Consider the following 25,483-nt stretch of genomic DNA (forward strand, 5'->3'; position numbering starts at 1 on the left):
GTTAACAATGAAAATATTGCAAATATTGTGAAGAGACTTTCAATATCTATTTTTTTGGTCAAAAAGCACTAAAATTTTAGTTGTTTTCGCCCAACGTGGAACTCGAACCCACGACCCTGAGATTAAGAGTCTCATGCTCTACCAACTGAGCTAGCCGGGCTCCTTTGGGTGCATATAATTTTCTTCCCTATCCTGGCACTGCCGTTTTCCACAGATGGGATGCTGTGTAATCATAGGCTCAGGTGGAGTTTGGAAAGAAAATACACATCAGCCAGAGGCAGAAATAATCTAAGAAAGTATCAAACACAATTACCAGTCAATATCAGAACGCTTTGAAGAATATCAGGAAATAGCCGATTAAACCTGTGTGAAAAAAAAGTCTTATTTGTGTTTTCTCCACTTTATTTTATAGTAAGATGATAGATACTTTTTCTTTTACAGTGAATACATTAAGGTATGGTATTGGCACATTAAAAATCATCCTGACATGTATTCATATATTCAACTTTAACAATGAAAATACTGCAAATATTGTGAAGAGACTTTCAATGTCTCTCTTTTTTGTCGAAAAACACTAAAAATATAGTAGTTTTTGTCCAACATGGGGCTTGAACCCACCACCCTGAGATTAAGAGTCTCATGCTCTACCCGCTGAGCTAGCCGGACTCCTTTGGATGCCTATAGTTTTCTTCCCTATCCCTGCACTGCCGTTTTCCACAGATAGGATGCTGTGTAATCATAGGCTCTGGTGGAGTTTGGAAAGAAAATACACATCAGCCAGAGGCAGAAATAGTCTAAGAAAGTATCAAACACAATTACCAGTCAATATCAGAACGCATTGAAGAATATCAGGAAATAGCCGATTAAAAATGTGTGGAAAAAAGTCTTATTTGTGTTTTCTCACCCTTTATTTTATAGTAAGATGATACATACTTTTTCTTTTACAGTGAATACATTAAGGTATGGTATTGCCCCATTACACATCATGTAGACATGCATTCATATATTGCATGTTAACAATGAAAATATTGCAAATATTGTGAAGAGACTTTCAATATCTATTTTTTTGGTCAAAAAGCACTAAAATTTTAGTTGTTTTCGCCCAACGTGGGGCTCGAACCCACGACCCTGAGATCAAGAGTCTCATGCTCTACCGACTGAGCTAGCCGGGCTCCTTTGGATGCCTATAGTTTTCTTCCCTATCCCTGCACTGCCGTTTTCCACAGATAGGATGCTGTGTAATCATAAGCTCAGGTGGAGTTTGGAAAGAAAATACACATCAGCCAGAGGCAGAAATAGTCTAAGAAAGTATCAAACACAATTACCAGTCAATATCAGAACGCATTGAAGAATATCAGGAAATAGCCGATTAAACCTGTGTGAAAAAAAAGTCTTATTTGTGTTTTCTCCACTTTATTTTATAGTAAGATGATAGATACTTTTTCTTTTACAGTGAATACATTTAAGGTATGGTATTGCCCCATTACACATCATCCAGACATTCATTCATATATTGCATGTTAACAATGAAAATATTGCAAATATTGTGAAGAGACTTTCAATATCTATTTTTTTGGTCAAAAAGTACTAAAATTTTAGTTGTTTTCGCCCAACGTGGGGCTCGAACCCACGACCCTGAGATTAAGAGTCTCATGCTCTACGGACTGAGCTAGCCGGGCTCCTTTGGATGCCTATAATTTTCTTCCATTTCCCTGCACTGCCGTTTTCCACAGATAGGATGCTGTGTAATCATAGGCTCTGGTGGAGTTTGGAAAGAAAATACACATCAGCCAGAGGCAGAAATAGTCTAAGAAAGTATCAAACACAATTACCAGTCAATATCAGAACGCTTTGAAGAATATCAGGAAATAGCTGACTGAACCTGTGTGAAAAAAAAGTCTTATTTGTGTTTTCTCCACTTTATTTTATAATAAGATTATACATACTTTTTCTTTTACAGTGAATACATTAAGGTATGGTATTGCCCCATTACACATCATCCAGACATGCATTCATATATTGCATGTTAACAATGAAAATATTGCAAATATTGTGAAGAGACTTTCAATATCTATTTTTTTGGTCAAAAAGCACTAAAATTTTAGTTGTTTTCGCCCCACGTGGAGCTCGAACCCACGACCCTGAGACTAAGAGTCTCATGCTCTACCAACTGAGCTAGCCGGGCTCCTTTGGGTGCCTATAATTTTCTTCCCTATCCTGGCACTGCCGTTTTCCACAGATAGGATGCTGTGTAATCATAGGCTCAGGTGGAGTTTGGAAAGAAAATACACATCAGCCAGAGGCAGAAATAGTCTAAGAAAGTATCAAACACAATTACCAGTCAATATCAGAACGCATTGAAGAATATCAGGAAATAGCCGATTAAAAATGTGTGGAAAATAGTCTTATTTGTGTTTTCTCCACTTTATTTTATAGTAAGATGATACATACTTTTTCTTTTACAGTGAATACATTAAGGTACGCTATTGCCCCATTACATATCATCCAGACATGCATTCATATATTGCATGTTAACAATGAAAATATTGCAAATATTGTGAAGAGACTTTCAATATCTATTTTTTTGGTCAAAAAGCACTCAAATTTTACTTGTTTTCGCCCAACGTGGGACTCGAACCCATGACCCTGAGATCAAGAGTCTCATGCTCTACCGACTGAGCTAGCCGGGCTCTTTTGGATGCCTATAGTTTTCTTCCCTATCCCTGCACTGCCGTTTTCCACAGATAGGATGCTGTGTAATCATTGGCTCTGGTGGAGTCTGGAAAGAAAATACAGATCAGCCAGAGGCAGAAATAGTCTAAGAAAGTATCAAACACAATTACCAGTCAATATCAGAACGCTTTGAAGAATATCAGGAAATAGCTGACTGAACCTGTGTGAAAAAAAAGTCTTATTTGTGTTTTCTCCACTTTATTTTATAATAAGATGATACATACTTTTTATTTTACAGTGAATACATTAAGGTATGGTAATGCCCCATTACACATCATCCAGACATGCATGCATATATTGCATGTTAACAATGAAAATATTGCAAATATTGTGAAGAGACTTTCAATATCTATTTTTTTGGTCAAAAAGCACTAAAATTTTAGTTGTTTTCGCCCAACGTGGGGCTCGAACCCACGACCCTGAGATCAAGAGTCTCATGATCTACCGACTGAGCTAGCCGGGCTCCTTTGGATGCGTATAGTTTTCTTCCCTATCCCTGCACTGCCGTTTTCCACAGATAGGATGCTGTGTAATAATTGGCTCTGGTGGAGTCTGGAAAGAAAATACACATCAGCCAGAGGCAGAAATAGTCTAAGAAAGTATCAAACACAATTACCAGTCAATATCAGAACGCTTTGAAGAATATCAGGAAATAGCTGACTGAACCTGTGTGAAAAAAAGTCTTATTTGTGTTTTCTCCACTTTATTTTATAGTAAGATGATACATACTTTTTCTTTTACAGTGAATACATTAAGGTATGGTATTGCCCCATTACACATCATCCAGACATGCATTCATATATTGCATGTTAACAATGAAAATATTGCAAATATTGTGAAGAGACTTTCATTGTCTATTTTTTTGGTCAAAAAGCACTAAAATTTTACTTGTTTTCGCCCAACGTGGGGCTCGAACCCACGACCCTGAGATCAAGAGTCTCATGCTCTACCGACTGAGCTAGCCGGGCTCCTTTGGATGCCTATAGTTTTCTTCCCTATCCCTGCACTGCCGTTTTCCACAGATAGGATGCTGTGTAATCATTGGCTCTGGTGGAAAGAAGAGTCTGGAAAGAAAATACACATCAGCCAGAGGCAGAAATAGTCTAAGAAAGTATCAAACACAATTACCAGTCAATATCAGAACGCTTTGAAGAATATCAGGAAATAGCCGATTAAACCTGTGTGAAAAAAAAGTCTTATTTGTGTTTTCTCCACTTTATTTTATAGTAAGATGATAGATACTTTTTCTTTTACAGTGAATACATTAAGGTATGGTATTGGCACATTAAAGATCATCCTGACATGTATTCATATATTCAACTTTAACAATGAAAATACTGCAAATATTGTGAAGAGACTTTCAATGTCTCTCTTTTTTGTCGAAAAACACTAAAAATATAGTAGGTTTTGTCCAACATGGGGCTTGAACCCACGACCCTGAGATTAAGAGTCTCATGCTCTACCCGCTGAGCTAGCCGGACTCCTTTGGATGCCTATAGTTTTCTTCCCTATCCCTGCACTGCCGTTTTCCACAGATAGGATGCTGTGTAATCATAGGCTCTGGTGGAGTTTGGAAAGAAAATACACATCAGCCAGAGGCAGAAATAGTCTAAGAAAGTATCAAACACAATTACCAGTCAATATCAGAACGCATTGAAGAATATCAGGAAATAGCCGATTAAAAATGTGTGGAAAAAAGTCTTATTTGTGTTTTCTCACCCTTTATTTTATAGTAAGATGATACATACTTTTTCTTTTACAGTGAATACATTAAGGTATGGTATTGCCCCATTACACATCATGTAGACATGCATTCATATATTGCATGTTAACAATGAAAATATTGCAAATATTGTGAAGAGACTTTCAATATCTATTTTTTTGGTCAAAAAGCACTAAAATTTTAGTTGTTTTCGCCCAACGTGGGGCTCGAACCCACGACCCTGAGATCAAGAGTCTCATGCTCTACCGACTGAGCTAGCCGGGCTCCTTTGGATGTCTATAGTTTTCTTCCCTATCCCTGCACTGCCGTTTTCCACAGATAGGATGCTGTGTAATCATAAGCTCAGGTGGAGTTTGGAAAGAAAATACACATCAGCCAGAGGCAGAAATAGTCTAAGAAAGTATCAAACACAATTACCAGTCAATATCAGAACGCATTGAAGAATATCAGGAAATAGCCGATTAAACCTGTGTGAAAAAAAAGTCTTATTTGTGTTTTCTCCACTTTATTTTATAGTAAGATGATAGATACTTTTTCTTTTACAGTGAATACATTTAAGGTATGGTATTGCCCCATTGCACATCATCCAGACATTCATTCATATATTGCATGTTAACAATGAAAATATTGCAAATATTGTGAAGAGACTTTCAATATCTATTTTTTTGGTCAAAAAGTACTAAAATTTTAGTTGTTTTCGCCCAACGTGGGGCTCAAACCCACGACCCTGAGATTAAGAGTCTCATGCTCTACGGACTGAGCTAGCCGGGCTCCTTTGGATGCCTATAATTTTCTTCCATTTCCCTGCACTGCCGTTTTCCACAGATAGGATGCTGTGTAATCATAGGCTCTGGTGGAGTTTGGAAAGAAAATACACATCAGCCAGAGGCAGAAATAGTCTAAGAAAGTATCAAACACAATTACCAGTCAATATCAGAACGCTTTGAAGAATATCAGGAAATAGCTGACTGAACCTGTGTGAAAAAAAAGTCTTATTTGTGTTTTCTCCACTTTATTTTATAATAAGATTATACATACTTTTTCTTTTACAGTGAATACATTAAGGTATGGTATTGCCCCATTACACATCATCCAGACATGCATTCATATATTGCATGTTAACAATGAAAATATTGCAAATATTGTGAAGAGACTTTCAATATCTATTTTTTTGGTCAAAAAGCACTAAAATTTTAGTTGTTTTCGCCCCACGTGGAGCTCGAACCCACGACCCTGAGATTAAGAGTCTCATGCTCTACCAACTGAGCTAGCCGGGCTCCTTTGGGTGCCTATAATTTTCTTCCCTATCCTGGCACTGCCGTTTTCCACAGATAGGATGCTGTGTAATCATAGGCTCAGGTGGAGTTTGGAAAGAAAATACACATCAGCCAGAGGCAGAAATAGTCTAAGAAAGTATCAAACACAATTACCAGTCAATATCAGAACGCATTGAAGAATATCAGGAAATAGCCGATTAAAAATGTGTGGAAAATAGTCTTATTTGTGTTTTCTCCACTTTATTTTATAGTAAGATGATACATACTTTTTCTTTTACAGTGAATACATTAAGGTACGCTATTGCCCCATTACATATCATCCAGACATGCATTCATATATTGCATGTTAACAATGAAAATATTGCAAATATTGTGAAGAGACTTTCAATATCTATTTTTTTGGTCAAAAAGCACTCAAATTTTACTTGTTTTCGCCCAACGTGGGACTCGAACCCATGACCCTGAGATCAAGAGTCTCATGCTCTACCGACTGAGCTAGCCGGGCTCTTTTGGATGCCTATAGTTTTCTTCCCTATCCCTGCACTGCCGTTTTCCACAGATAGGATGCTGTGTAATCATTGGCTCTGGTGGAGTCTGGAAAGAAAATACAGATCAGCCAGAGGCAGAAATAGTCTAAGAAAGTATCAAACACAATTACCAGTCAATATCAGAACGCTTTGAAGAATATCAGGAAATAGCTGACTGAACCTGTGTGAAAAAAAAGTCTTATTTGTGTTTTCTCCACTTTATTTTATAATAAGATGATACATACTTTTTATTTTACAGTGAATACATTAAGGTATGGTAATGCCCCATTACACATCATCCAGACATGCATGCATATATTGCATGTTAACAATGAAAATATTGCAAATATTGTGAAGAGACTTTCAATATCTATTTTTTTGGTCAAAAAGCACTAAAATTTTAGTTGTTTTAGCCCAACGTGGGGCTCGAACCCACGACCCTGAGATCAAGAGTCTCATGATCTACCGACTGAGCTAGCCGGGCTCCTTTGGATGCGTATAGTTTTCTTCCCTATCCCTGCACTGCCGTTTTCCACAGATAGGATGCTGTGTAATAATTGGCTCTGGTGGAGTCTGGAAAGAAAATACACATCAGCCAGAGGCAGAAATAGTCTAAGAAAGTATCAAACACAATTACCAGTCAATATCAGAACGCTTTGAAGAATATCAGGAAATAGCTGACTGAACCTGTGTGAAAAAAAGTCTTATTTGTGTTTTCTCCACTTTATTTTATAGTAAGATGATACATACTTTTTCTTTTACAGTGAATACATTAAGGTATGGTATTGCCCCATTACACATCATCCAGACATGCATTCATATATTGCATGTTAACAATGAAAATATTGCAAATATTGTGAAGAGACTTTCATTGTCTATTTTTTTGGTCAAAAAGCACTAAAATTTTACTTGTTTTCGCCCAACGTGGGGCTCGAACCCACGACCCTGAGATCAAGAGTCTCATGCTCTACCGACTGAGCTAGCCGGGCTCCTTTGGATGCCTATAGTTTTCTTCCCTATCCCTGCACTGCCGTTTTCCACAGATAGGATGCTGTGTAATCATTGGCTCTGGTGGAAAGAAGAGTCTGGAAAGAAAATACACATCAGCCAGAGGCAGAAATAGTCTAAGAAAGTATCAAACACAATTACCAGTCAATATCAGAACGCTTTGAAGAATATCAGGAAATAGCTGACTGAACCTGTGTGAAAAAAAAGTCTTATTTGTGTTTTCTCCACTTTATTTTATAGTAAGATGATACATACTTTTTCTTTTACAGTGAATACATTAAGGTATGGTATTGCCCCATTACACATCATCCAGATATGCATTCATATATTGCATGCTAACAATGAAAATATTGCAAATATTGTGAAGAGACTTTCAATATCTATTTTTTTGGTCAAAAAGCACTAAAATTTTAGTTGTTTTCGCCCAACGTGGGGCTCGAACCCACGACCCTGAGATCAAGAGTCTCATGATCTACCGACTGAGCTAGCCGGGCTCCTTTGGATGCGTATAGTTTTCTTCCCTATCCCTGCACTGCCGTTTTCCACAGATAGGATGCTGTGTAATCATAGGCTCAGGTGGAGTTTGGAAAGAAAATACACATCAGCCAGAGGCAGAAATAGTCTAAGAAAGTATCAAACACAATTACCAGTCAATATCAGAACGCATTGAAGAATATCAGGAAATAGCCGATTAAAAATGTGTGGAAAAAAGTCTTATTTGTGTTTTCTCCACTTTATTTTATAGTAAGATGATACATACTTTTTCTTTTACAGTGAATACATTAAGGTATGCTATTGCCCCATTACATATCATCCAGACATGCATTCATATATTGCATGTTAACAATGAAAATATTGCAAATATTGTGAAGAGACTTTCAATATCTATTTTTTTGGTCAAAAAGCACTCAAATTTTACCTGTTTTCGCCCAACGTGGGGCTCGAACCCATGACCCTGAGATCAAGAGTCTCATGCTCTACCGACTGAGCTAGCCGGGCTCCTTTGGATGCCTATAGTTTTCTTCCCTATCCCTGCACTGCCGTTTTCCACAGATAGGATGCTGTGTAATAGGCTCAGGTGGAGTTTTGAAAAAAAATACACATCAGCCAGAGGCAGAAATAGTCTAAGAAAGTATCAAACACAATTACCAGTCAATATCAGAACGCTTTGAAGAATATCATGAAATAGCCGATTAAACCTGTGTGAAAAAATGTCCTATTTGTGTTTTTCCACTTTATTTTATAGTAAGATGATACACACTTTTTCTTTTACAGTGAATACATTAAGGTATGGTATTGCCGCATTAAACATCATCCAGACTTGTATTCATATATTGAATGTTAACAATGAAAATACTGCAAATATTGTGAAGAGACTTTCAATTTCTCTCTTTTTTGTCGAAAAGCACTAAAATTATAGATGTTTTTGCCCAACGTGGGGCTCAAACCTACAACCCTGAGATTAAGAGTTTCATGCTCTACCGACTGAGCTAGCCGGGCTCTTTTGGATGCCTATAGTTTTCTTCCCTATCCCTGCACTGCCGTTTTCCACAGATAGGATGCTGTGTAATCATAGGCTCAGGTGGAGTTTGGAAAGAAAATGCACATCAGCCAGAGGCAGAAATAGTCTAAGAAAGTATCAAACACAATTACCAGTCAATATCAGAACGCATTGAAGAATATCAGGAAATAGCCGATTAAACCTGTGTGAAAAAAAAGTCTTATTTGTGTTCTCTCCACTTTATTTTATAGTAAGATGATACATACTTTTTCTTTTGCAGTGAATACATTAAGGTATGGTATTGCCCCATTACACATCATCCAGACATGCATTCATATATTGCATGTTAACAATGAAAATATTGCAAATATTGTGAAGAGACTTTCAATATCTATTTTTTTGGTCAAAAAGCACTAAAATTTGAGTTCTTTTCGCCCAACGTGGGGCTCGAACCCACGACCCTGAGATTAAGAGTCTCATGCTCTACCGACTGAGCTAGCCGGGCTCCTTTGGACGCCTATAGTTTTCTTCCCTATCCCTGCACTGCCATTTTCCACAGATAGGATGCTGTGTAATCATAGGCTCAGGTGGAGTTTGGAAAGAAAGTACACATCAGCCAGAGGCAGAAATAGTCTAAGAAAGTATCAAACACAATTACCAGTCAATATCAGAACGCATTGAAGAATATCAGGAAATAGCCGATTAAACCTGTGTGAAAAAAAAGTCTTATTTGTGTTTTCTCCACTTTATTTTATAGTAAGATGATAGATACTTTTTCTTTTACAGTGAATACATTAAGGTATGGTATTGCCCCATTACACATCATCCAGACATTCATTCATATATTGCATGTTAACAATGAAAATATTGCAAATATTGTGAAGAGACTTTCAATATCTATTTTTTTGGTCAAAAAGCACTAAAATGTTAATTGTTTTCGCCCAACGTGGAACTCGAACCCACGACCCTGAGATTAAGAGTCTCATGTTCTACCGACTGAGCTAGCCGGGCTCCTTTGGATGCCTATAATTTTCTTCCCTATCCCGGCACTGCCGTTTTCCACAGATAGGATGCTGTGTAATCATAGGCTCTGGTGGAGTTTGGAAAGAAAATTCACATCAGCCAGAGGCAGAAATAGTCTAAGAAAGTATCAAACACAATTACCAGTCAATATCAGAACGCTTTGAAGAATATCAGGAAATAGCTGACTGAACCTGTGTGAAAAAAAAGTCTTATTTGTGTTTTCTCCACTTTATTTTATAATAAGATGATACATGCTTTTTCTTTTACAGTGAACACATTAAGGTATGGTATTGCCCCATTACACATCATCCAGACATGCATTCATATATTGCATGTTAACAATGAAAATATTGCAAATATTGTGAAGAGACTTTCAATATCTATTTTTTTGGTCAAAAAGCACTAAAATTTTACTTGTTTTCGCCCAACATGGGGCTCAAACCCACGACCCTGAGATTAAGAGTCTCATGCTCTACCGACTAAGCTAGACAGGCTCTTTTGAAACCAAATAGTTTTCTTCCCTATCCCTGCACTGCCATTTTCCACAGATAGGATGCTGTGTAATCATAGGCTCAGGTGGAGTTTGGAAAGAAAGTACACATCAGCCAGAGGCAGAAATAGTCTAAGAAAGTATCAAACACAATTACCAGTCAATATCAGAACGCATTGAAGAATATCAGGAAATAGCCGATTAAACCTGTGTGAAAAAAAAGTCTTATTTGTGTTTTCTCCACTTTATTTTATAATAAGATGATAGATACTTTTTCTTTTACAGTGAATACATTAAGGTATGGTATTGCCCCATTACACATCATCCAGACATTCATTCATATATTGCATGTTAACAATGAAAATATTGCAAATATTGTGAAGAGACTTTCAATATCTATTTTTTTGGTCAAAAAGCACTAAAATGTTAATTGTTTTCGCCCAACGTGGAACTCGAACCCACGACCCTGAGATTAAGAGTCTCATGTTCTACCGACTGAGCTAGCCGGGCTCCTTTGGGTGCCTATAATTTTCTTCCCTATCCTGGCACTGCCGTTTTCCACAGATAGGATGCTGTGTAATCATAGGCTCAGGTGGAGTTTGGAAAGAAAATACACATCAGCCAGAGGCAGAAATAGTCTAAGAAAGTATCAAACACAATTACCAGTCAATATCAGAACGCTTTGAAGAATATCAGGAAATAGCCGATTAAACCTGTGTGAAAAAAAAGTCTTATTTGTGTTTTCTCCACTTTATTTTATAGTAAGATGATAGATACTTTTTCTTTTACAGTGAATAATTTAAGGTATGGTATTGGCACATTAAACATCATCCTGACATGTATTCATATATTCAACTTTAACAATGAAAATACTGCAAATATTGTGAAGAGACTTTCAATGTCTCTCTTTTTTGTCGAAAAGCACTAAAAATATAGTAGTTTTTGTCCAACGTGGGGCTTGAACCCACAACCCTGAGATTAAGAGTCTCATGCTCTACCCGCTGAGCTAGCCGGGCTCCTTTGGATGCCTATAGTTTTCTTCCCTATCCCTGCACTGCCGTTTTCCACAGATAGGATGCTGTGTAATCATAGGCTCTGGTGGAGTTTGGAAAGAAAATACACATCAGCCAGAGGCAGAAATAGTCTAAGAAAGTATCAAACACAATTACCAGTCAATATCAGAATGCATTGAAGAATATCAGGAAATAGACGATTAAACCTGTGTGAAAAAAAAGTCTTATTTGTGTTTTCTCCACTTTATTTTATAGTAAGATGATACATACTTTTTCTTTTACAGTGAATACATTAAGGTATGGTATTGCCCCATTACACATCATCCAGACATGCATGCATATATTGCATGTTAACAATGAAAATATTGCAAATATTGTGAAGAGACTTTCATTATCTATTTTTTGGTCAAAAAGCACTAAACTTTTAGTTGTTTTCACCCAAGGTGGGGCTTGAACCCACGACCCTGAGATTAAGAGTCTCATGCTCTACCGACTGAGCTAGCCGGCCTCCTTTGGATGCCTAGAATTTTCTTCCCTATCCCGGCACTGCCGTTTTCCACAGATAGAATGCTGTGTAATCATAGGCTCAGGTGGAGTTTGGAAAGAATATACACATCAGCCAGAGGCAGAAATAGTCTAAGAAAGTATCAAACACAATTACCAGTCAATATCAGAACGCATTGAAGAATATCAGGAAATAGCCGATTAAAAATGTGTGGAAAAAAGTCTTATTTGTGTTTTCTCACCCTTTATTTTATAGTAAGATGATACATACTTTTTCTTTTACAGTGAATACATTAAGGTATGGTATTGCCCCATTACACATCATGTAGACATGCATTCATATATTGCATGTTAACAATGAAAATATTGCAAATATTGTGAAGAGACTTTCAATATCTATTTTTTTGGTCAAAAAGCACTAAAATTTTAGTTGTTTTCGCCCAACATGGGGCTCGAACCCACGACCCTGAGATCGAGAGTCTCATGCTCTACCGACTGAGCTAGCCGGGCTCCTTTGGATGCCTATAGTTTTCTTCCCTATCCCTGCACTGCCGTTTTCCACAAATAGGATGCTGTGTAATCATAGGCTCAGGTGGAGTTTGGAAAGAAAATACACATCAGCCAGAGGCAGAAATAGTCTAAGAAAGTATCAAACACAATTACCAGTCAATATCAGAACGCATTGAAGAATATCAGGAAATAGCCGATTAAACTTGTGTGAAAAAAAAGTCTTAATTGTGTTTTCTCCACTTTATTTTATAGTAAGATGATAGATACTTTTTCTTTTACAGTGAATACATTAAGGTATGGTATTGCCCCATTACACATTATCCAGACATTCATTCATATATTGCATGTTAACAATGAAAATATTGCAAATATTGTGAAGAGACTTTCAATATCTATTTTTTTGGTCAAAAAGCACTAAAATTTTAGTTGTTTTCGCCCAACGTGGAACTCGAACCCACGACCCTGAGATTAAGAGTCTCATGCTCTACCAACTGAGCTAGCCGGGCTCCTTTGGGTGCATATAATTTTTTTCCCTATCCTGGCACTGCCGTTTTCCACAGATAGGATGCTGTGTAATAATAGGCTCAGGTGGAGTTTGGAAAGAAAATACACATCAGCCAGAGGCAGAAATAGTCTAAGAAAGTATCAAACACAATTACCAGTCAATATCAGAACGCTTTGAAGAATATCAGGAAATAGCCGATTAAACCTGTGTGAAAAAAAAGTCTTATTTGTGTTTTCTCCACTTTATTTTATAGTAAGATGATAGATACTTTTTCTTTTACAGTGAATACATTAAGGTATGGTATTGGCACATTAAACATCATCCTGACATGTATTCATATATTCAACTTTAACAATGAAAATACTGCAAATATTGTGAAGAGACTTTCAATGTCTCTCTTTTTTGTCGAAAAACACTAAAAATATAGTAGTTTTTGTCCAACATGGGGCTTGAACCCACGACCCTGAGATTAAGAGTCTCATGCTCTACCCGCTGAGCTAGCCGGACTCCTTTGGATGCCTATAGTTTTCTTCCCTATCCCTGCACTGCCGTTTTCCACAGATAGGATGCTGTGTAATCATAGGCTCTGGTGGAGTTTGGAAAGAAAATACACATCAGCCAGAGGCAGAAATAGTCTAAGAAAGTATCAAACACAATTACCAGTCAATATCAGAACGCATTGAAGAATATCAGGAAATAGCCGATTAAAAATGTGTGGAAAAAAGTCTTATTTGTGTTTTCTCACCCTTTATTTTATAGTAAGATGATACATACTTTTTCTTTTACAGTGAATACATTAAGGTATGGTATTGCCCCATTACACATCATGTAGACATGCATTCATATATTGCATGTTAACAATGAAAATATTGCAAATATTGTGAAGAGACTTTCAATATCTATTTTTTTGGTCAAAAAGCACTAAAATTTGAGTTCTTTTCGCCCAACGTGGGGCTCGAACCCACGACTCTGAGATTAAGAGTCTCATGCTCTACCGACTGAGCTAGCCGGGCTCCTTTGGACGCCTATAGTTTTCTTCCCTATCCCTGCACTGCCATTTTCCACAGATAGGATGCTGTGTAATCATAGGCTCAGGTGGAGTTTGGAAAGAAAGTACACATCAGCCAGAGGCAGAAATAGTCTAAGAAAGTATCAAACACAATTACCAGTCAATATCAGAACGCATTGAAGAATATCAGGAAATAGCCGATTAAACCTGTGTGAAAAAAAAGTCTTATTTGTGTTTTCTCCACTTTATTTTATAGTAAGATGATAGATACTTTTTCTTTTACAGTGAATACATTAAGGTATGGTATTGCCCCATTACACATCATCCAGACATTCATTCATATATTGCATGTTAACAATGAAAATATTGCAAATATTGTGAAGAGACTTTCAATATCTATTTTTTTGGTCAAAAAGCACTAAAATGTTAATTGTTTTCGCCCAACGTGGAACTCGAACCCACGACCCTGAGATTAAGAGTCTCATGTTCTACCGACTGAGCTAGCCGGGCTCCTTTGGATGCCTATAATTTTCTTCCCTATCCCGGCACTGCCGTTTTCCACAGATAGGATGCTGTGTAATCATAGGCTCTGGTGGAGTTTGGAAAGAAAATTCACATCAGCCAGAGGCAGAAATAGTCTAAGAAAGTATCAAACACAATTACCAGTCAATATCAGAACGCTTTGAAGAATATCAGGAAATAGCTGACTGAACCTGTGTGAAAAAAAAGTCTTATTTGTGTTTTCTCCACTTTATTTTATAATAAGATGATACATGCTTTTTCTTTTACAGTGAACACATTAAGGTATGGTATTGCCCCATTACACATCATCCAGACATGCATTCATATATTGCATGTTAACAATGAAAATATTGCAAATATTGTGAAGAGACTTTCAATATCTATTTTTTTGGTCAAAAAGCACTAAAATTTTACTTGTTTTCGCCCAACATGGGGCTCGAACCCACGACCCTGAGATTAAGAGTCTCATGCTCTACCGACTAAGCTAGACAGGCTCTTTTGAAACCAAATAGTTTTCTTCCCTATCCCTGCACTGCCATTTTCCACAGATAGGATGCTGTGTAATCATAGGCTCAGGTGGAGTTTGGAAAGAAAGTACACATCAGCCAGAGGCAGAAATAGTCTAAGAAAGTATCAAACACAATTACCAGTCAATATCAGAACGCATTGAAGAATATCAGGAAATAGCCGATTAAACCTGTGTGAAAAAAAAGTCTTATTTGTGTTTTCTCCACTTTATTTTATAATAAGATGATAGATACTTTTTCTTTTACAGTGAATACATTAAGGTATGGTATTGCCCCATTACACATCATCCAGACATTCATTCATATATTGCATGTTAACAATGAAAATATTGCAAATATTGTGAAGAGACTTTCAATATCTATTTTTTTGGTCAAAAAGCACTAAAATGTTAATTGTTTTCGCCCAACGTGGAACTCGAACCCACGACCCTGAGATTAAGAGTCTCATGTTCTACCGACTGAGCTAGCCGGGCTCCTTTGGGTGCCTATAATTTTCTTCCCTATCCTGGCACTGCCGTTTTCCACAGATAGGATGCTGTGTAATCATAGGCTCAGGTGGAGTTTGGAAAGAAAATACACATCAGCCAGAGGCAGAAATAGTCTAAGAAAGTATCAAACACAATTACCAGTCAATATCAGAACGCTTTGAAGAATATCAGGAAATAGCCGATTAAACCTGTGTGAAAAAAAAGTCTTATTTGTGTTTTCTCCACTTTATTTTATAGTAAGATGATAGATACTTTTTCTTTTACAGTGAATAATTTAAGGTATGGTATTGGCACATTAAACATCATCCTGACATGTATTCATATATTCAACTTTAACAATGAAAATACTGCAAATATTGTGAAGAGACTTTCAATGTCTCTCTTTTTTGTCGAAAAGCACTAAAAATATAATAGTTTTTGTCCAACGTGGGGCTTGAACCCACAACCCTGAGATTAAGAGTCTCATGCTCTACCCGCTGAGCTAGCCGGGCTCCTTTGGATGCCTATAGTTTTCTTCCCTATCCCTGCACTGCCGTTTTCCACAGATAGGATGCTGTGTAATCATAGGCTCTGGTGGAGTTTGGAAAGAAAATACACATCAGCCAGAGGCAGAAATAGTCTAAGAAAGTATCAAACACAATTACCAGTCAATATCAGAATGCATTGAAGAATATCAGGAAATAGACGATTAAACCTGTGTGAAAAAAAAGTCTTATTTGTGTTTTCTCCACTTTATTTTATAGTAAAATGATACATACTTTTTCTTTTACAGTGAATACATTAAGGTATGGTATTGCCCCATTACACATCATCCAGACATGCATGCATATATTGCATGTTAACAATGAAAATATTGCAAATATTGTGAAGAGACTTTCATTATCTATTTTTTGGTCAAAAAGCACTAAACTTTTAGTTGTTTTCACCCAAGGTGGGGCTCGAACCCACGACCCTGAGATTAAGAGTCTCATGCTCTACCGACTGAGCTAGCCGGCCTCCTTTGGATGCCTAGAATTTTCTTCCCTATCCCGGCACTGCCGTTTTCCACAGATAGAATGCTGTGTAATCATAGGCTCAGGTGGAGTTTGGAAAGAATATACACATCAGCCAGAGGCAGAAATAGTCTAAGAAAGTATCAAACACAATTACCAGTCAATATCAGAACGCATTGAAGAATATCAGGAAATAGCCGATTAAAAATGTGTGGAAAAAAGTCTTATTTGTGTTTTCTCACCCTTTATTTTATAGTAAGATGATACATACTTTTTCTTTTACAGTGAATACATTAAGGTATGGTATTGCCCCATTACACATCATGTAGACATGCATTCATATATTGCATGTTAACAATGAAAATATTGCAAATATTGTGAAGAGACTTTCAATATCTATTTTTTTGGTCAAAAAGCACTAAAATTTTAGTTGTTTTCGCCCAACATGGGGCTCGAACCCACGACCCTGAGATCGAGAGTCTCATGCTCTACCGACTGAGCTAGCCGGGCTCCTTTGGATGCCTATAGTTTTCTTCCCTATCCCTGCACTGCCGTTTTCCACAAATAGGATGCTGTGTAATCATAGGCTCAGGTGGAGTTTGGAAAGAAAATACACATCAGCCAGAGGCAGAAATAGTCTAAGAAAGTATCAAACACAATTACCAGTCAATATCAGAACGCATTGAAGAATATCAGGAAATAGCCGATTAAACTTGTGTGAAAAAAAAGTCTTAATTGTGTTTTCTCCACTTTATTTTATAGTAAGATGATAGATACTTTTTCTTTTACAGTGAATACATTAAGGTATGGTATTGCCCCATTACACATTATCCAGACATTCATTCATATATTGCATGTTAACAATGAAAATATTGCAAATATTGTGAAGAGACTTTCAATATCCATTTTTTTGGTCAAAAAGCACTAAAATTTTAGTTGTTTTCGCCCAACGTGGAACTCGAACCCACGACCCTGAGATTAAGAGTCTCATGCTCTACCAACTGAGCTAGCCGGGCTCCTTTGGGTGCATATAATTTTCTTCCCTATCCTGGCACTGCCGTTTTCCACAGATAGGATGCTGTGTAATAATAGGCTCAGGTGGAGTTTGGAAAGAAAATACACATCAGCCAGAGGCAGAAATAGTCTAAGAAAGTATCAAACACAATTACCAGTCAATATCAGAACGCTTTGAAGAATATCAGGAAATAGCCGATTAAACCTGTGTGAAAAAAAAGTCTTATTTGTGTTTTCTCCACTTTATTTTATAGTAAGATGATAGATACTTTTTCTTTTACAGTGAATACATTAAGGTATGGTATTGGCACATTAAACATCATCCTGACATGTATTCATATATTCAACTTTAACAATGAAAATACTGCAAATATTGTGAAGAGACTTTCAATGTCTCTCTTTTTTGTCGAAAAACACTAAAAATATAGTAGTTTTTGTCCAACATGGGGCTTGAACCCACGACCCTGAGATTAAGAGTCTCATGCTCTACCCGCTGAGCTAGCCGGACTCCTTTGGATGCCTATAGTTTTCTTCCCTATCCCTGCACTGCCGTTTTCCACAGATAGGATGCTGTGTAATCATAGGCTCTGGTGGAGTTTGGAAAGAAAATACACATCAGCCAGAGGCAGAAATAGTCTAAGAAAGTATCAAACACAATTACCAGTCAATATCAGAACGCATTGAAGAATATCAGGAAATAGCCGATTAAAAATGTGTGGAAAAAAGTCTTATTTGTGTTTTCTCACCCTTTATTTTATAGTAAGATGATACATACTTTTTCTTTTACAGTGAATACATTAAGGTATGGTATTGCCCCATTACACATCATGTAGACATGCATTCATATATTGCATGTTAACAATGAAAATATTGCAAATATTGTGAAGAGACTTTCAATATCTATTTTTTTGGTCAAAAAGCACTAAAATTTTAGTTGTTTTCGCCCAACGTGGGGCTCGAACCCACGACCCTGAGATCAAGAGTCTCATGCTCTACCGACTGAGCTAGCCGGGCTCCTTTGGATGCCTATAGTTTTCTTCCCTATCCCTGCACTGCCGTTTTCCACAGATAGGATGCTGTGTAATCATAAGCTCAGGTGGAGTTTGGAAAGAAAATACACATCAGCCAGAGGCAGAAATAGTCTAAGAAAGTATCAAACACAATTACCAGTCAATATCAGAACGCATTGAAGAATATCAGGAAATAGCCGATTAAACCTGTGTGAAAAAAAAGTCTTATTTGTGTTTTCTCCACTTTATTTTATAGTAAGATGATAGATACTTTTTCTTTTACAGTGAATACATTTAAGGTATGGTATTGCCCCATTACACATCATCCAGACATTCATTCATATATTGCATGTTAACAATGAAAATATTGCAAATATTGTGAAGAGACTTTCAATATCTATTTTTTTGGTCAAAAAGTACTAAAATTTTGGTTGTTTTCGCCCAACGTGGGGCTCGAACCCACGACCCTGAGATTAAGAGTCTCATGCTCTACGGACTGAGCTAGCCGGGCTCCTTTGGATGCCTATAATTTTCTTCCATTTCCCTGCACTGCCGTTTTCCACAGATAGGATGCTGTGTAATCATAGGCTCTGGTGGAGTTTGGAAAGAAAATACACATCAGCCAGAGGCAGAAATAGTCTAAGAAAGTATCAAACACAATTACCAGTCAATATCAGAACGCTTTGAAGAATATCAGGAAATAGCTGACTGAACCTGTGTGAAAAAAAAGTCTTATTTGTGTTTTCTCCACTTTATTTTATAATAAGATTATACATACTTTTTCTTTTACAGTGAATACATTAAGGTATGGTATTGCCCCATTACACATCATCCAGACATGCATTCATATATTGCATGTTAACAATGAAAATATTGCAAATATTGTGAAGAGACTTTCAATATCTATTTTTTTGGTCAAAAAGCACTAAAATTTTAGTTGTTTTCGCCCCACGTGGAGCTCGAACCCACGACCCTGAGATTAAGAGTCTCATGCTCTACCAACTGAGCTAGCCGGGCTCCTTTGGGTGCCTATAATTTTCTTCCCTATCCTGGCACTGCCGTTTTCCACAGATAGGATGCTGTGTAATCATAGGCTCAGGTGGAGTTTGGAAAGAAAATACACATCAGCCAGAGGCAGAAATAGTCTAAGAAAGTATCAAACACAATTACCAGTCAATATCAGAACGCATTGAAGAATATCAGGAAATAGCCGATTAAAAATGTGTGGAAAATAGTCTTATTTGTGTTTTCTCCACTTTATTTTATAGTAAGATGATACATACTTTTTCTTTTACAGTGAATACATTAAGGTACGCTATTGCCCCATTACATATCATCCAGACATGCATTCATATATTGCATGTTAACAATGAAAATATTGCAAATATTGTGAAGAGACTTTCAATATCTATTTTTTTGGTCAAAAAGCACTCAAATTTTACTTGTTTTCGCCCAATGTGGGACTCGAACCCATGACCCTGAGATCAAGAGTCTCATGCTCTACCGACTGAGCTAGCCGGGCTCTTTTGGATGCCTATAGTTTTCTTCCCTATCCCTGCACTGCCGTTTTCCACAGATAGGATGCTGTGTAATCATTGGCTCTGGTGGAGTCTGGAAAGAAAATACACATCAGCCAGAGGCAGAAATAGTCTAAGAAAGTATCAAACACAATTACCAGTCAATATCAGAACGCTTTGAAGAATATCAGGAAATAGCTGACTGAACCTGTGTGAAAAAAAAGTCTTATTTGTGTTTTCTCCACTTTATTTTATAATAAGATGATACATACTTTTTATTTTACAGTGAATACATTAAGGTATGGTAATGCCCCATTACACATCATCCAGACATGCATGCATATATTGCATGTTAACAATGAAAATATTGCAAATATTGTGAAGAGACTTTCAATATCTATTTTTTTGGTCAAAAAGCACTAAAATTTTAGTTGTTTTCGCCCAACGTGGGGCTCGAACCCACGACCCTGAGATCAAGAGTCTCATGATCTACCGACTGAGCTAGCCGGGCTCTTTTGGATGCGTATAGTTTTCTTCCCTATCCCTGCACTGCCGTTTTCCACAGATAGGATGCTGTGTAATAATTGGCTCTGGTGGAGTCTGGAAAGAAAATACACATCAGCCAGAGGCAGAAATAGTCTAAGAAAGTATCAAACACAATTACCAGTCAATATCAGAACGCTTTGAAGAATATCAGGAAATAGCTGACTGAACCTGTGTGAAAAAAAGTCTTATTTGTGTTTTCTCCACTTTATTTTATAGTAAGATGATACATACTTTTTCTTTTACAGTGAATACATTAAGGTATGGTATTGCCCCATTACACATCATCCAGACATGCATTCATATATTGCATGTTAACAATGAAAATATTGCAAATATTGTGAAGAGACTTTCATTGTCTATTTTTTTGGTCAAAAAGCACTAAAATTTTACTTGTTTTCGCCCAACGTGGGGCTCGAACCCACGACCCTGAGATCAAGAGTCTCATGCTCTACCGACTGAGCTAGCCGGGCTCCTTTGGATGCCTATAGTTTTCTTCCCTATCCCTGCACTGCCGTTTTCCACAGATAGGATGCTGTGTAATCATTGGCTCTGGTGGAAAGAAGAGTCTGGAAAGAAAATACACATCAGCCAGAGGCAGAAATAGTCTAAGAAAGTATCAAACACAATTACCAGTCAATATCAGAACGCTTTGAAGAATATCAGGAAATAGCTGACTGAACCTGTGTGAAAAAAAAGTCTTATTTGTGTTTTCTCCACTTTATTTTATAGTAAGATGATACATACTTTTTCTTTTACAGTGAATACATTAAGGTATGGTATTGCCCCATTACACATCATCCAGATATGCATTCATATATTGCATGCTAACAATGAAAATATTGCAAATATTGTGAAGAGACTTTCAATATCTATTTTTTTGGTCAAAAAGCACTAAAATTTTAGTTGTTTTCGCCCAACGTGGGGCTCGAACCCACGACCCTGAGATCAAGAGTCTCATGATCTACCGACTGAGCTAGCCGGGCTCCTTTGGATGCGTATAGTTTTCTTCCCTATCCCTGCACTGCCGTTTTCCACAGATAGGATGCTGTGTAATCATAGGCTCAGGTGGAGTTTGGAAAGAAAATACACATCAGCCAGAGGCAGAAATAGTCTAAGAAAGTATCAAACACAATTACCAGTCAATATCAGAACGCATTGAAGAATATCAGGAAATAGCCGATTAAAAATGTGTGGAAAAAAGTCTTATTTGTGTTTTCTCCACTTTATTTTATAGTAAGATGATACATACTTTTTCTTTTACAGTGAATACATTAAGGTATGCTATTGCCCCATTACATATCATCCAGACATGCATTCATATATTGCATGTTAACAATGAAAATATTGCAAATATTGTGAAGAGACTTTCAATATCTATTTTTTTGGTCAAAAAGCACTCAAATTTTACTTGTTTTCGCCCAACGTGGGGCTCGAACCCATGACCCTGAGATCAAGAGTCTCATGCTCTACCGACTGAGCTAGCCGGGCTCCTTTGGATGCCTATAGTTTTCTTCCCTATCCCTGCACTGCCGTTTTCCACAGATAGGATGCTGTGTAATCATAGGCTCAGGTGGAGTTTGGAAAGAAAATACACATCAGCCAGAGGCAGAAATAGTCTAAGAAAGTATCAAACACAATTACCAGTCAATATCAGAACGCATTGAAGAATATCAGGAAATAGCCGATTAAAAATGTGTGGAAAAAAGTCTTATTTGTGTTTTCTCCACTTTATTTTATAGTAAGATGATACATACTTTTTCTTTTACAGTGAATACATTAAGGTATGCTATTGCCCCATTACATATCATCCAGACATGCATTCATATATTGCATGTTAACAATGAAAATATTGCAAATATTGTGAAGAGACTTTCAATATCTATTTTTTTGGTCAAAAAGCACTAAAATTTTAGTTGTTTTCGCCCAACGTGGGGCTCGAACCCACGACCCTGAGATCAAGAGTCTCATGATCTACCGACTGAGCTAGCCGGGCTCCTTTGGATGCGTATAGTTTTCTTCCCTATCCCTGCACTGCCGTTTTCCACAGATAGGATGCTGTGTAATCATTGGCTCTGGTGGAAAGAAGAGTCTGGAAAGAAAATACACATCAGCCAGAGGCAGAAATAGTCTAAGAAAGTATCAAACACAATTACCAGTCAATATCAGAACGCTTTGAAGAATATCAGGAAATAGCTGACTGAACCTGTGTGAAAAAAAAGTCTTATTTGTGTTTTCTCCACTTTATTTTATAGTAAAATGATACATACTTTTTCTTTTACAGTGAATACATTAAGGTATGGTATTGCCCCATTACACATCATCCAGACATGCATTCATATATTGCATGTTAACAATGAAAATATTGCAAATATTGTGAAGAGACTTTCAATATCTATTTTTTTGGTCAAAAAGCACTCAAATTTTACTTGTTTTCGCCCAACGTGGGGCTCGAACACACGACCCTGAGATTAAGAGTCTCATGCTCTACTGACTGAGCTAGCCGGGCTCTTTTTAATGCCTATAGTTTTCTTCCATATCCCTGCACTGCCATTTTCCACAGATAGGATGCTGTGTAATCATAGGCTCTGGTGGAGTTTGGAAAGAAAATACACATCAGCCAGAGGCAGAAATAGTCTAAGAAAGTATCAAACACAATTACCAGTCAATATCAGAACGCTTTGAAGAATATCAGGAAATAGCTGACTGAACCTGTGTGAAAAAAAGTCTTATTTGTGTTTTCTCCACTTTATTTTATAGTAAGATGATACATACTTTTTCTTTTACAGTGAATACATTAAGGTATGGTATTGCCCCATTACACATCATCCAGACATGCATTCATATATTGCATGTTAACAATGAAAATATTGCAAATATTGTGAAGAGACTTTCAATGTCTATTTTTTTGGTCAAAAAGCACTACAATTTTACTTGTTTTCGCCCAACGTGGGGCTCGAACCCACGACCCTGAGATCAAGAGTCTCATGCTCTACCGACTGAGCTAGCCGGGCTCCTTTGGATGCCTATAGTTTTCTTCCCTATCCCTGCACTGCCGTTTTCCACAGATAGGATGCTGTGTAATCATAGGCTCAGGTGGAGTTTGGAAAGAAAATACACATCAGCCAGAGGCAGAAATAGTCTAAGAAAGTATCAAACACAATTACCAGTCAATATCAGAACGCTTTGAAGAATATCAGGAAATAGCCGATTAAACCTGTGTGAAAAAAAAGTCTTATTTGTGTTTTCTCCACTTTATTTTATAGTAAGATGATAGATACTTTTTCTTTTACAGTGAATACATTAAGGTATGGTATTGGCACATTAAACATCATCCTGACATGTATTCATATATTCAACTTTAACAATGAAAATACTGCAAATATTGTGAAGAGACTTTCAATGTCTCTCTTTTTTGTCGAAAAACACTAAAAATATAGTAGTTTTTGTCCAACATGGGGCTTGAACCCACGACCCTGAGATTAAGAGTCTCATGCTCTACCCGCTGAGCTAGCCGGGCTTCTTTGGATGCCTATAGTTTTCTTCCCTATCCCTGCACTGCCGTTTTCCACAGATAGGATGCTGTGTAATCATAGGCTCTGGTGGAGTTTGGAAAGAAAATACACATCAGCCAGAGGCAGAAATAGTCTAAGAAAGTATCAAACACAATTACCAGTCAATATCAGAACGCATTGAAGAATATCAGGAAATAGCCGATTAAAAATGTGTGGAAAAAAGTCTTATTTGTGTTTTCTCACCCTTTATTTTATAGTAAGATGATACATACTTTTTCTTTTACAGTGAATACATTAAGGTATGGTATTGCCCCATTACACATCATGTAGACATGCATTCATATATTGCATGTTAACAATGAAAATATTGCAAATATTGTGAAGAGACTTTCAATATCTATTTTTTTGGTCAAAAAGCACTAAAATTTTAGTTGTTTTCGCCCAACATGGGGCTTCAACCCACGACCCTGAGATCAAGAGTCTCATGCTCCACCGACTGAGCTAGCCGGGCTCTTTTGGATGCCTATAGTTTTCTTCCCTATCCCTGCACTGCCGTTTTCCACAGATAGGATGTATTTTTTTGGTCAAAAAGCAGTACAATTTTAGTTGTTTTCGCCCAACGTGGGGCAAGAACCCACGACCCTGAGATTAAGAGTCTCATGCTCTACCGACTGCGCTAGCCGGGCTCTTTTAGATGCCTATAGTTTTCTTCCCTATCCCTGCACTGCCGTTTTCCACAGATAGGATGCTGTGTAATCATAGGCTCTGGTGGAGTTTGGAAAGAAAATACACATCAGCCAGAGGCAGAAATAGTCTAAGAAAGTATCAAACACAATTACCAGTCAATATCAGAACGCATTGAAGAATATCAGGAAATAGCTGATTAAACCTGTGTGGAAAAAAGTCTTATTTGTGTTTTCTCCACTTTATTTTATAGTAAGATGATACATACTTTTTCTTTTACAGTGAATACATTAAGGTGTGGTATTGCCCCATTACACATCATCCAGACATGCATTCATATATTGCATGTTAACAATCAAAATATTGCAAATATTGTAAAGAGACTTTCAATTTCTATTTTTTTGGTCAAAAAGCATTAAAATTTTAGTTGTTTTCACCCAACGTGGGGCTCGCACCCACGACCCTGAGATTAAGAGTCTCATGCTCTACCGACTGAGCTAGCCAGGCTCCTTTGGATGCCTATAGTTTTCTTCCCTATCCCTGCACTGCCGCTTTCCACAGATAGGATGCTGTGTAATCATAGGCTCTGGTGGAGTTTGGAAAGAAAATACACATCAGCCAGAGGCAGAAATAGTCTAAGAAAGTATCAAACACAATTACCAGTCAATATCAGAACGCATTGAAGAATATCAGGAAATAGCCGATTAAACTTGTGTGGAAAAAAGTCTTATTTGTGTTTCCTCCACTTTATTTTATAGTAAGATGATACATACTTTTCTTTTACAGTGAATACATTAAGGTGTGGTATTTCCCCATTACACATCATCCAGACATGCATTCATATATTG

General features: G+C 37.2%; 3 non-coding genes across 3 annotated transcripts; all 3 read right to left on the minus strand.

Annotated features, from left to right (window-relative positions):
- Positions 1-9,201: 9,201 nt before the first annotated feature.
- Positions 9,202-9,274, minus strand: TRNAK-CUU (transfer RNA lysine (anticodon CUU)). Its single transcript has one exon. It is a non-coding gene; the product is annotated as a tRNA-Lys (tRNA).
- Positions 9,275-12,236: 2,962 nt separating this feature from the next.
- On the minus strand, positions 12,237-12,309 carry TRNAE-CUC (transfer RNA glutamic acid (anticodon CUC)). The gene has a single exon. It is a non-coding gene; the product is annotated as a tRNA-Glu (tRNA).
- Positions 12,310-16,789: 4,480 nt separating this feature from the next.
- On the minus strand, positions 16,790-16,862 carry TRNAE-CUC (transfer RNA glutamic acid (anticodon CUC)). Its single transcript has one exon. It is a non-coding gene; the product is annotated as a tRNA-Glu (tRNA).
- Between the last annotated feature and the right edge of the window lie 8,621 nt (positions 16,863-25,483).

The sequence above is a fragment of the Ambystoma mexicanum genome, chromosome 4q, assembly GCF_040938575.1.
Source record: "Ambystoma mexicanum isolate Mex_15411 chromosome 4q, UKY_AmexF1_1, whole genome shotgun sequence".
Lineage (NCBI taxonomy): Eukaryota > Metazoa > Chordata > Amphibia > Caudata > Ambystomatidae > Ambystoma > Ambystoma mexicanum.